Raw genomic sequence first — 14,413 nt, 5'->3', positions numbered from 1 at the left:
TTCAGTGGTGAGTCCTCATTCTCCGAGGACAACAGTCATGAGTTTCATTTCAGTCTTTAGTCATTTAGTTTCAGTTTTTGCTAGATTTAGCTGGGGCTTGTCCCAGTATTTCTAGTCTAGTTTAGAGGCAATTTTCAAACATAGTTAGATTCAGCTTAGTATTGAGTTAATATTTCTTTTGTATTAAACTCATTGTTTTCAAATATCTCAGTTATAGAATATGGGTATTCCCCATCTTTTCAATTTAAGTATGATTTAGCTTCTGCAACAGTTTATTATCTTTAGTATGCTCATGATCATACCAGCAGGGTTAGCTTGGGATCACTTGTGGTCCTAGGTTCCGTGTCCGCGTGTTGGGGTAGCTCGGGGCGTGACAGTGAAGATAATTTTCTCTAAAGACTCTAACCTGACATTTAATTATATCTATTGAATCCTTCTTGGTGGATGAGGTTTCTTGAGGATAAGAAATATTCTCATTGATCGGAGAAGATTTTTCTATGCAAAAATCACCACTAATATCACATAATACTCCTTTTTCGAAATCAGTATCAAGAGTATATTATCTTTATCCTTCACCACTAAGAGTTCTCTTACCATTCGGAGAAGATTCTGATACATCAAAATTATGATGAACAACTATACTATTTCTTTTTATCGCCATAACATCTTTTGAATCAATTCCGATCTTATCATCCATAGTTAATTTCTTAGGCACAAACTTAGTGAAAAAAATCCATCTCCATTTCACAATTTGTAGAAATAATCCATGGACTCACAATCTACATGTTAAAGTACTAAATCAAAATGAGATAATACAAAATTAAATTCATTATTTATTTTGAAAGTTAGATTCTAAGACTAAATTATAAATTAGGATAAACAATTACAGCTATAACAGCTATTGCATTTTTAAAGTTATTTTATAACAACTGCAGTAATTATTTCAGCAACTAATATTGCAGCGACTGCTGCAATTATTTCAGCAACTATTAACAAATGAAATAGTTACTAAAAATGCTATAGCAAAAACAATGGAATTCAATGTTTGTTAAGTCAAAATAATGATGCTTATGAAATCCTCGAGGGATCAAACAATTCATTAATTTCAATTGATATGTTATCGGTCGCAAAAAGCTAGTTAATTGTAATATCATAACTAATATAGTCCCATAGATAAGCAGAAAATGCTTCTCTATCGGCCGATATCATCATACACATCCACCTTATGGCAATTTAAGCCAATGATGATAGCAAACTTTTTAATGCTAAAACAAATTAGTATGCCTTTATAATTATCTAATGTTCCTCTTTTCGATCACTATAAATTCGGCATTGAAAATTTTGGTATACTTATTCGAAGTTTAATATTCACATCTTTAAGTTGTAAGTAATTTTCGATAATTGAAGATCCAAAGAACCTTTTCGATTTTTTTATAACAGTGAAAGAGACTTTGAAATCTAGATACATATTAACCCATTAACTCAACACTGTAATATGCATACCTAATCGACTTCACGAAGAAGGTATCAAATAAAGGACTGATCGGAGAAGAGTCAACAATAAGAGATGTCTCATTCTCTAGAATAGGTTATCATGTTGTTCCTCCGTAACACCTTCACAAAATTAAAAAAAGATTTGACTTGACACCAATTTCAATTCTCTCTTGTGACTTGGGTTTTTCATTTTTTGCTAGAATTTTGTAAAAATAAAAATCAGATTTCTTCATGTTGTAATTCAAACTCCTGCCATGTTATACATGTTTGTGGTTGCATTGATTAAAGAGGAGGAGAAAATGGATATCGATTAGTAAGAAGCCCATGTTTTGGATTTTTTAGATGGATATATCACATAAATATACAATATTAAAAAATTACTATCTATGTCAATATATTTTTTCTTATAAAATATAATAGTCTTTTAGAATTAAAAATTTGTATTGTTTATCTTCCTTCGCCTCTTTCTCTGTCTTTTTTCTCTTTCCCTTTTTTTTTCTTCTTCGTCGTCTCTTTCTGTGTCATTCTTTAAGTTCGTCTTTTTTTATTTTTCTTTTCAAAAAATTCATTTAAATAGTTGTTTTAAAATCAGTTGTTACATATATTTCACTAATTTTTGTTGGGAAAGACAAGACACTAACAAAGAATGCCTGACAGGATAACAGCGGAAGAGTGCCTAAGTCTATACTTTCCCTTCTCGATTTGAACCAAGAGAAGACAAACAACCACAAGCAATATGATAGTAAGGCAGCAAGTAATTCAACCAAACAAATATAACAAGGCAATAATAAACCAATCACACAAGACACCAAGATTTACGTGGAAAACCCTTCGATGTGAAGAGTAAAAAACCACGGGACCAAAAGCTCCACTATAATCCCCAAGAGTTACAATATTGTTCTCCAAAATTGGCCACAAAACAAGTGCCAGACAACGAGCAACAACAAAATAAGATTGCACCAAATCTAGAGAAATAAAGGAGCAAAATCACCAATTTCGCAGCTACTGTTCACGACAGCAAAACTGAAGCTGCTGGCCACCAAATCCAACTTTGTCAGTTCCTAATCAAAGATTGAGATGAAGATAATATGCTGTCCAAAAATCAGCTGAATCGGACAAGAAACGAAGCGGAAATCGCAATTCGAAGTTGGCTGTTAGGGCTAAATTTTGACAGCGAAAACTGCTCTCTCTCTCTTTTTGGCTGCTGAAAAAACTCTCTGTGTATAGGAAAATAAGACCTAAATAGGATTATATTTGCCTCATAAGAATGGGCCAATGGGAAAAAATGGGTTGGTCCAAATTGGGCTTTTATTTATCCACATAGGAAGGGAAAAAGGCCCATAACCCAACAATTCTCCCCCTCACGACTATGTGGAGGAGACCGCCATCCCGGCGACCATGCAACAATCTTCAAACTTCCCTCTTGGCAAAGTTTTAGTCATCATATCGGAACCATTGTCATTTGTATGAATCTTTTCAAGCTCAAGCAACTTAGAATCCAACACATCTCGAATCCAATGGTATCTCACATCAATGTGTTTAGACCGACCATGGAACGTATAATTCTTGCCCAGATGTATAGCACTTTGACTGTCACAATAAAGCACATACCTCTCTTGATCACAACCAAGTTCCCCCAAGAATCTCTTCATCGAAAGCAATTCTTTACAACCTTCAACGACAGCAATAAGCTCAGCTTCTGAAGTAGATAGAGCAACACATTTTTCCAACCTAGATTGCCAAGACACAGCTCCCCCTGCAAAAGTAACCAAGTACCCTGAAGTAGACTTGCGAGTATCAACATCACCAGCCATGTCTGAATCAGTATAACCACAAAGAATAGGCTTCCCTGTACCAAAACACAAACTCAGACTAGAAGTGCCACAGAGATATCTCATAACCCACTTCACAGCATTCCAATGTTCTCTTCCCGGATTAGAAAGAAAACGGCTAACAACTCCAACAGCGTGAGCAATATCCGGTCTTGTACAAACCATCGCATACATCAAACTACCAACAGCTGAAGCATAAGGAACTTTCTTCATATCTTCCTTCTCATCATCACTAGAAGGACACTGTTTCGTGCTCAATTTGAAGTGCATAGCTAAAGGTGTACTGACAACCTTAGCTTTGTCCATGCTGAATCTGCGAAGTACTTTCTGAATGTACTTCTCTTGTGATAATACCAATTTCTTGGCCTTTCTATCACGGACAATCTGCATGCCAAGAATCTGCCTTGCTGGTCCTAAGTCTTTCATAGCAAAAGACTTACTCAACTCTTGCTTCAACTTCTGAATCCTGCAAGTATTATGACCAACAACAAGCATGTCATCAACATAAAGCAACACAATAATAAAGTCACCATCAGAGAACTTTTGCACAAAAACACAATGGTCTGAAGAAGTCTTCTTGAAGCCCTGCTGACTCATAAAAGAACCAAACTTCCTGTACCACTGCCTGGGAGCTTGTTTCAAACCATACAAGCTCTTCTTCAATTTGCAAACATAATTCTCTTTACCCTTGACTTCAAAACCTTCCGGTTGCTCCATATAAATTTCTTCATCTAAGTCACCATGGAGGAAAGCAGTTTTAACATCCATTTGCTCAACCTCTAAATCTAGACTTGCAGCCAAGCCTAGAACCACACGAATGGATGACATCTTCACAACTGGAGAGAATATCTCATCAAAATCAACTCCCCTTTTCTGATTAAATCCCTTGACAACTAATCTAGCTTTGTACCGTGGAACTGGATTACCATCTTCATGTTTCACCCGAAAAACCCACCTGTTTTTCAAAGCTTTTCTGTCTTTAGGTAACTTAACCAAATCAAAGGTATGATTATCATGCAAGGATTTAATCTCATCTTCCATAGCATCAAACCACCTTTCTTTTTCTTCACTTTCCATGGCCTCATCAAGACTCTCAGGTTCTCCCCCGTCAGTCAAGAGTACATACTCATTGGGAGAATAACGAGATGAAGGAATTCTCTCTCTACTAGATCGTCTGAGAGAACTCTCTGGAGCATCTATAATTGGTTGTTGGACAACCACATCATCTTGCACTGGAGCATCAACAACATCATGCCGGTCATTCTGAACATGATCACCATCTTCATTATCAACTTGATTTTCATCATTATGAAGATTTTCTTCCGGTGCAATAGTCAAAGGAACTGGATCAACATCAACTAAGCTCTCACTACTCTGAAAATCAGCCTTGTCAGCTTTGTCAAAATCTTCAATTGTTTGGTCTTCAAAGAACACAACATCACGGCTTCTAACAAGTTTCTTCTCAACAGGATCATAGAAACGATAGCCAAATTCATCTTGACCATAACCAATGAAGATACACTGCCTAGTTTTAACATCCAACTTTGACCTTTCATCCTTAGGAACATGTACAAAGGCTTTACACCCAAAGACTCTAAGATGATCATAAGAAACATTCTTACCAGTCCAAACTCTGTCAGGGACATCACCATCTAAAGCAACAGCAGGAGATAAATTGATAACATAAGCAGCAGTATTAAGTGCTTCTGCCCAAAAGGAATCTGACAGCTTAGCATCTGAAAGCATACATCTAACCCTCTCAACTAGAGTTCTGTTCATCCTCTCTGCTAAACCATTTAACTGAGGAGTCTTTGGAGGAGTTTTCTGATGCCTAATACCCTGCTCTCTGCAATATCTATCAAAAGGACCAATATACTCACCACCATTATCTGAGCGGATGCATTTCAATGTCTTCCCTGTTTGTCTTTCAACCAAGGCCTGAAAACTCTTGAACACATCAAGTACTTGATCCTTGGACTTCAAAGGAAATACCCAGAGTTTGCGAGAATGATCATCAATAAAAGTCACAAAGTAAAGTGCACCACCATGAGATCTTACCTTAAAAGGACCACACAAATCAGAATGTACCAACTCCAGCAAATCAAGCTTTCTTGAAGGCGGATGACTCTGAAAAGAAACTCTTTTCTGTTTACCGGCTAAGCAATGAACACATTTCTTCAACTTTGCTTGTTTCACTCCAGAAAGCAAATTTTTCTTAGCCAAACTATCAATCCCCTTCTCGCTCATATGACTCAGCCTTCTATGCCATAACTCTGATGAAGTATCATTCTCCACCAAATTTACTGAGTCTCTGGACATGGAGCCCTGAAATACATACAAGTTAGACAACTTGTCACCACGGGCCACAACCATCAAACCTCTAGTAAGCTTCCACTGGCCAACACCAAGTGTATTAACATAACCCTCATCATCAAGATATCCCACAGAAATCAAATTCAAGCGAACATCTGGAGCATGCTTGACATTATTGAGAACTAGTTTGGAACCATTGTTACTTTCCAAACAAACTGTCCCAATGCCAATAACTTCAACTTCATGATTATTGCCCATTTTCAACGTTCCAAAATTACCTGGAGTATAAGAAGAAAATAATTCCTTCTTTGGCGTGACATGAGAAGTAGCACCAGAATCCACAAACCAGCTAGACTCATCACGAACAAGATTAATGGCATTTGCATCACAAGAAACAAGAAGATCATCATTAGCAACAACAGCAACACGATTTTCATTATCGCCTTCTCTCTTTTGTTGTCTCATATCTCTCTTGTGCTTGTAACAATATTTCATGATATGCCCATTCTTGTGGCAATAGTCACATGTAATATTCTTGTATTTAGACTTTGACTTGCTTCTACTTTTACCTCTATCATTCTGACCTCTGGACTTGTTTCTCCCCCTATCTTCAGTAACCAAAACATCGGAGTGTGAAGCTGAAGAAGATGAGGCTTGAGATCTTCTTCTCATTTCTTCATTCAAGACACCACTCTTAGTATATTCCATGGTTACAACACCACTGGGAGCAGAATTAGTCAAAGAAACTCAAAGAGTTTCCCAAGAGTCTGGCAGAGTATTAAGAAGCCAAAGTCCCTGTATCTCATCATCAAACTTTACACCCATTCCGGACAGCTGGTCAAGAACACCCTGAAAATCATTAATATGATCAGAAATAGGAGTGCCCTCTTTATACCTGATATTCATTAATTGTTTCAATAGGAACAACTTGTTGTTGCCAGTCTTCGAAGCATAAAGTGTCTCGAGCTTGTCCCACAAACTTTTGGCATGTGTCTCATTCACAATATGATTTCTAACATTATCTTCAACCCATTGTCTAATATAGCCACAAACCTGCAGATGCTCAAATTCCCATTCTTCATCATTCAAAGACTGAGGCTTATTAGAAGCAAACACAGGTAAATGCATCTTCTTGACAAATAGAAGATCTTTCATCTTGCCTTTCCAAATATGATAGTTACTACCATTTAAACACACCATTTTGCTCATATTTGCCTCCATCATTCAAAACGACAATCAACAATAACCAATGCTCTGATACCACTTTGTTGGGAAAGACAAGGCACTAACAAAGAATGCCTGACAGGATAACAGCGGAAGAATACCCAAGTCTATACTTTCCCTTTTCGATTTGAACCAAGAGAAGACAAACAACCACAAGCAATATGATAGTAAGGCAGCAAGTAATTCAACCAAACAAATATAACAAGGCAATAATAAACCAATCACACAAGACACCAAGATTTACGTGGAAAACCCTTCGATGTGAAGAGTAAAAAACCACGGGACCAAAAGCTCCACTATAATCACCAAGAGTTACAATATTGTTCTCCAAAATTGGCCACAAAACAAGTGCCAAACAACGAGCAACAACAAAATAAGATTGCACCAAATCTAGAGAATTAAAGGAGCAAAATCACCAATTTCGCAGCTACTGTTCACGACAACAAAACTGAAGCTGCAGGCCACCAAATCCAACTCTGTCAGTTCCTAATCAAAGATTGAGATGAAGATAATATGCTGTCCAAAAATGGAAGATTTTGGACATCATCTTCACTCTCTATGGACTTTTCCCAACTGATTCTCGAATTTCTTCTTGAACTTTCTTCATGGCATTCTGATTAGCTATCAAAGATGTCATTGCCCAAATTATTGTAGCTGCACTAGTGTTCGTTCCACCAACTAGCATATTCTACAAGATATAAATTGAGAGCATAAAAACGTTGACACAAATTCACAAACTTTGAATTTCTCATTTTATCTTTATTCAAATACTTGAAGTATTAATATCAAGTCAATGAAAGATTAATAGGTGTAAGAAACTGACATATATAAAATGGAGTAGTTTATTACCATAATGATAGCCTTTATGTTCTCCAAAGTAAGATCGATTGGAGTTGACTTGTCTTTCTTCAATTGGAGCAAAAGATCAATAATATCTCCTTTTTCCATGGATTTTGGCCTATTGGGACTGAGATGTTGCTCAATGAGTCCTTCGTAAAACTCATCCAAATCCTTATAATTCTTCTCGAGTATATTATTTTTTTGGAGAGATTATCAATCCATCCAAAGAGAGGAAAAAAATCAGAGACAAAAAAGCTTACCAACATTTCTTCAGTCACTTTTAAAAGTTCATTAAAATTCCTCCTTTCGTGTGTTTCTTCATCATACCTAATACCAAAAGCAACTCTACAAAAAATTGTAGTCGTTAGTGAAATCAATATACTACTCAAATTGGTAGTTCGTGAAGTGACAGCTTGTTGAGATATTTCCTTGATCATTCTTAACATTTCATTTTCACGAATTGGAACAAAATATTGTACTTCTTTTGGACTAAATAAATGAACAAAAAATATTTTTCGATGTTCTTTCCAATTGTCATTGTAAGGTGATGAGGCAATATCTTGACTATTGTAAGAAAACTTTTGCTGGCAAAGAGTAGAAGGTCTACTACAAAATGTTAAATCTTGTGTTTTCAATACTTCTTTTGCTAATTTTGCAGAAGAAATTACAACTACTGGAGTAGAACAATCTTTCAATGAGAATATTTTTCCATATTTTTTAGAAAGTTTCCAAAAATAGGTATGAGGCTTTACACTATCAAATTGATGCAAATTTCCAATGAATGGCAACCCTAAAGGCCCTGGTGGTAGAATGTTTTTTCCATTCCTTTTGGCTTTAGAAAGAAGCAAACTGAGAATAATGATGATAACAAGGACTACAAAGAGTGAAAACAACTTTTTTTTTTCTTTTTGGGTAAAGTCACTTGAAATGTCTTGTAATAAAATTTTCTATTGTCTCTTTAATTTATAATTAAAAAGTAAGGGTGTGGTTGATACGAAGGAAAATGTTTTTTTTTATGATAAATATTTTTTGGATTTTTGTATATAATCTGGACAAATAGCATGAGAGGTGAAGGTGAAGGAATTACTGGTGTGGGGTGGTAGGAAAAGTGGCTACGAGTTGGGATGAAGATAAGGCGTGTGGGAGGGTGTTGGATGACACAATCACTTTGAAAGTTTGTGAAATATGTTCTTCCTACTTTCACTAGGAAAGTTATTTTCCTTTTTTTTTTAAGAAAAAAAAACGTATTTTTTAGAGAAAATATTATTCAAATTTTTTGACTAACTGAATATGATAATATTAAAAAAAAATTATTCATTTTTTTCCATGCTAAACACACCTTAATAATATTTTTTAAAAAAGTCTATAAATATAAAGAAATTGGTAATTTAAAGAGATCAAATCTGTATCTAATGATCTAGATTTGCCTCAACTACCATTTTTAGAAAGATAATAGACTTATTTAGTCGACCATTAACTAGGATAGTTGAGAAGTTTGGTTTTTTTCCTTAATTCTCCCATAATTTTATTTTTTTATTTTTTTTGCTATTTTACAAATATACGAGGTATGTTAATGCCAAGAAATCATACACTTTTATTTATGCAAATATTACTCCTCATATTTTGCCTTCTTGTTTAATTATTTCATTATTATTAAGGTAAATTCAAAAATTTTGAATTAATATTTTAATTATATAAAGGTTAATTATGTAAATTCATAGATGACACTCTACTCAGTAGACCCATCCCAGCCTATCAATTAATCATATTTTACACAACTTGTTAATTTCTCTCTCAAACCTCTGAAAACCACTTAATCTTCAATTGCTACAAGAAATCTCCAAAAAAAAAAAAAAACTAAGGTACTTAATTACCTTGATGTAAATTGATATCTACCTGTAATATAAATCATGAAAATGAGTATTATAGCGTGTCAGTATAGACAATGAGGATTAGTGGCAAATGCAGATAAATCTTTAATATCCAATAATTGAGATATATTTTTACAGACGCATATTTTTATAGGTAAAAATTCACTATAATTAAAATAATAGACTTAAATTCATAATTTTTAAAGTGAAACAAATTTAATACAAAAATAAGGATCAAATTCGTCAATTTTGGTTCTGAATTCAAAATGTATCAAGACATAGGAGTAGGTTTTGCGTATTGAAAAATAAATATTTTAAATTTGATCTAAAACAACTAAATAATTCATTTTGAACTCAAATCGAGTAGGTGACCCTCCACCCCACCCACCTTGGATTGGTAAATCTCACATTAAATGGTGCATTCTTGATTTATGATTATTAATGCATCGTATTACTATATGATGTGTTTCACAAACTAACATGTCGTTTGAATACTTTAGATAGAACTTAAAAAATACAATGTTTGATTGCTATTTTTGTCTTGTTTATAAATAGCACCTTATTATTATGATATATGAAATTTTATATAATTTTATATGTGATAAAGTATGAAATAAAGAACATAAATATTAGTAAGGATGTTTTCTCCCCTCCAACTCTTACTTGTACTAAGGTACATAATTGCCTTTTCCAACTTTAAAATAAATTATAACGTTTATACAAAATTGTTTTATTACCATCTTCCAATTTGTTGCTTCTTCCGTGTAAAAATATTATTTCTTTCGTCTTTTGAATTATTTGTTTACTTTTCCTTTTATAGCTGTCCCTAATTACTTATCTATTTTGATATATCAAGAAAGAACTATTTTTTATCTTTTATACCCTCAATTAAATGACTAATTACTTTGAAAAATGTAGAACTTTTCATCCACTTCATAATTAATAGGGGTAAAATGGTAAACTCACTACGTCATTAATTATTTTCTTAATAAGTGTGTCAATTCAAAAGTAGACAAGTAAAAAAGGACGGAAGGAATACTATATTTTCTTTTCTCACTGACTCAATTAAAATATTTATAAAAATAGTCGTTAAACATTTTTCAATAGAAAATTTCAATGAAAAAAACAGTAACTTTTTAGTAGTGAAAATGAAACAATTACTACCAGTAGCACATATATTTATTTATTTGCATAATATAAAGGTGTTCCTTCTTAAAATTCATTAGCCCAACTCCCATAAAAGAACCAAAATACAACACTCCTAGAACTAGAGCGGAGTGAAAGACAAATTCATAATTTAGAGTCTATCGATAAGTTTAACATAAGAATAATTTATTACATGATTCTATATATGTTTAGCTTGAAAATAATTTATTTTTTATCCATATTTGAATATAGTCTAGGGATAAGGCAAAGATATATTTTCTTATGCATGACAATTCCTGGCCTAACAGTTGTATGAATGTCCTCTTTTCTCATGCCACAAGGCAATTTCCAATCAAATGCATAAAGAAGATTTGACAATGCAAGTCCCACTATGGCAACCCCAAGTGTCATAGTGGCATCCTCTTCGTCCAGCTCCATATGGAATTAACTTAAAGTCTTATCCTTTGAAATTAATATCGCTATTCAGGAATCTTTCAGGAATAAACTCATTTGAATTCTCCCACATATCGGGATCTCTTGCAATAGCCCAAAAGTTAACATAAATTGTGGTTCCTAACTCAATTTCATATCCTTCTAGTATCGACTTTTTCATTGATTCTCTTGGTAGTAGGAGTGGAGCTGATGAATATAATCGAAATGTCTCTTTTATTACTGCTTTAAGATAAGGCATATTTTGGATGTCATCTTCATTTACAATGCCTTTTTTTTCCAATTGATTGTCTAATTTCCTCTTGAACTTTCTTCATGGCTCTTGGATTCTTCATTAAGGCTGTCTAATTCATGAGGAAGTCTAAATCCTGTTGGGAGCACCACCCCTGAATGGGCCCTGCAGTGCGCGATCTGAATTTAGTCAGGGCTCTAATGTGGGCTCGAGACATCTGCTGAAGAAGAAGGAAGTTGACGATTGGAACATGTCCAACGAAGCTGACTGACGTGTAGCACTGCTGCAGACACGTCAATCAGCTTCGTTGGACGTGTTCCTTTGACATGTTCCAATCCTCAGCTTCCTTCTTCTTAAACAACATCAGGTGTGAAACCAAAAAAAAAGTCTCAAAGTACATGTACTAACATATATATACTAGATTACCATGGCAAGAGCTTTTACATCCTCTAAAGTGAGATCAATTGGAGTTGATTTCTCTTTCTTCAATTGGAGCAAAAGATCAAGAATGTCCCCTTCCATGGATTATGGCCTATTGGGATTAAGATGTTGCTCAATGAGTTCTTTATAAAAGTTATCCAAGTTGTTGAAATTCTTCTCCAGTCTATCCGTCAATCCAGTAAGTTTATCAATCCAACTTAAAGAAGGAAAAAAATTAGACACAAAGAAGATAGCCATCATTGGTTGAGTCTCAATTAAAAGTTCATTAAATCTCCTTCTTTTATGTGCTTCTTCATCACACCTAATACCAAAAGCAACTCCACAAATAATAGTACTTGTTAGTGAATATTGTTGGGTTATGGGCCTTTTTCCCTTCCTATGTGGATAAATAAAAGCCCAATTTGGACCAACTCATTTTTGCCCATAAGCCCATTCTTATGAGGCAAATATAAGCCTATTTAGGTCTTATTTTCATATACACAGAGAGTTTTTTCAGCAGCCAAAAAGAGAGAAAGAGAGCAGTTTTCGCAGTCAAAATTCAGCCCTAACAGCCAACTTCAAATTGCGATTCCCGCTTCGTTTCTTGTCCGATTGAGCTGATTTTTGGACAGCATATTATCTTCATCTCAATCTTTGATTAGGAACTGACAGAGTTGGATTTGGTGGCCTGCAGCTTCAGTTTTGCTGTCGTGAACAGTAGCTGCGAAATTGGTGATTTTGCTCCTTTAATTCTCTAGATTTGGTGCAATCTTATTTTGTTGTTGCTCGTTGTTTGGCACTTGTTTTGTGGCCAATTTTGGAGAACAATATTGTAACTCTTGGTGATTATAGTGGAGCTTTTGGTCCCGTGGTTTTTTACTCTTCACATCGAAGGGTTTTCCACGTAAATCTTGGTGTCTTGTGTGATTGGTTTATTATTGCCTTGTTATATTTGTTTGGTTGAATTACTTGCTGCCTTACTATCATATTGCTTGTGGTTGTTTGTCTTCTCTTGGTTCAAATCGAAAAGGGAAAGTATAGACTTGGGTATTCTTCCGCTGTTATCCTGTCAGGCATTCTTTGTTAGTGCCTTGTCTTTCCCAACAAAGTGGTATCAGAGCATTGGTTATTGTTGATTGTCGTTTTGAATGATGGAGGCAAATATGAGCAAAATGGTGTGTTTAACTGGTAGTAACTATCATATTTGGAAAGGCAAGATGAAAGATCTTCTATTTGTCAAGAAGATGCATTTACCTGTGTTTGCTTCTAATAAGCCTCAGTCTTTGAATGATGAAGAATGGGAATTTGAGCATCTGCAGGTTTGTGGCTATATTAGACAATGGGTTGAAGATAATGTTAGAAATCATATTGTGAATGAGACACATGCCAAAAATTTGTGGGACAAGCTCGAGACACTTTATGCTTCGAGGACTGGCAACAACAAGTTGTTCCAATTGAAACAATTAATGAATATCAGGTATAAAGAGGGCACTCCTATTTCTGATCATATTAATGATTTTCAGGGTGTTCTTGACCAGCTGTCCGGAATGGGTGTAAAGTTTGATGAAGAGATACAGGGACTTTGGCTTCTTAATCCTCTGCCAGACTCTTGGGAAACTCTTCGAGTTTCTTTGACTAATTCTGGTCCCAGTGGTGTTGTAACCATGGAATATACTAAGAGTGGTGTCTTGAATGAAGAAATGAGAAGAAGATCTCAAGCCTCATCTTCTTCAGCTTCACACTCCGATGTTTTGGTTACTGAAGATAGGGGGAGAAACAAGTCCAGAGGTCAGAATGATAGAGGTAAAAGTAGAAGCAATGCAAAGTCTAAATACAAGAATATTACATGTGACTATTGCCACAAGAATGGGCATATCATGAAATATTGTTACAAGCACAAGAGAGATATGAGACAACAAAAGAGAGAAGGCGATAATGAAAATCGTGTTGCTGTTGTTGCTAATGATGATCTTCTTGTTTCTTGTGATGCAAATGCCATTAATCTTGTTCGTGATGAGTCTAGCTGGTTTGTGGACTCTGGTGCTACTTCTCAAGTCACGCCAAAGAAGGAATTATTTTCTTCTTATACTCCAGGTAATTTTGGAACGTTGAAAATGGGCAATAATCATGAAGTTGAAGTTATTGGCATTGGGACAGTTTGTTTTGAAAGTAACAATGGTTCTAAACGAGTTCTCAATAAAGTCAAGCATGCTCCAGATGTTCGCTTGAATTTGATTTCTGTGGGATATTTTGATGATGAGGGTTATGTTAATACACTTGGTGTTGGCCAGTGGAAGGTTACTAGAGGTTTGATGGTTGTGGCCCGTGGTGACAAGTTGTCTAACTTGTATGTATTTCAGGGTTCCATGTCCAGAGACTCAGTAAATTTGGTGGAGAATGATACTTCATCAGAGTTATGGCATAGAAGGCTGAGTCATATGAGCGAGAAGGGGATTGATAGTTTGGCTAAGAAAAATTTGCTTTCTGGAGTGAAACAAGCAAAGTTGAAGAAATGTGTTCATTGCTTAGCCGGTAAATAGAAAAGAGTTTCTTTTCAGAGTCATCCGCCTTCATGAAAGCTTGATTTGCTG

The 14,413-nt window shown here is 35.0% G+C and overlaps 2 pseudogenes; both read right to left on the bottom strand.

Moving 5' to 3' along the window:
• Window positions 1-7,303: 7,303 nt before the first annotated feature.
• LOC107030331 lies at window positions 7,304-9,718 on the bottom strand (annotated as a pseudogene).
• Window positions 9,719-10,945: 1,227 nt separating this feature from the next.
• On the bottom strand, window positions 10,946-12,258 carry LOC107030330 (annotated as a pseudogene).
• Window positions 12,259-14,413: the final 2,155 nt, after the last annotated feature.

This window comes from Solanum pennellii, chromosome 9 (assembly GCF_001406875.1).
Source record: "Solanum pennellii chromosome 9, SPENNV200".
Lineage (NCBI taxonomy): Eukaryota > Viridiplantae > Streptophyta > Magnoliopsida > Solanales > Solanaceae > Solanum > Solanum pennellii.
Note: the sequence above shows the minus strand (reverse complement) of the source record. Positions and strands in the feature narration are given on the sequence as shown.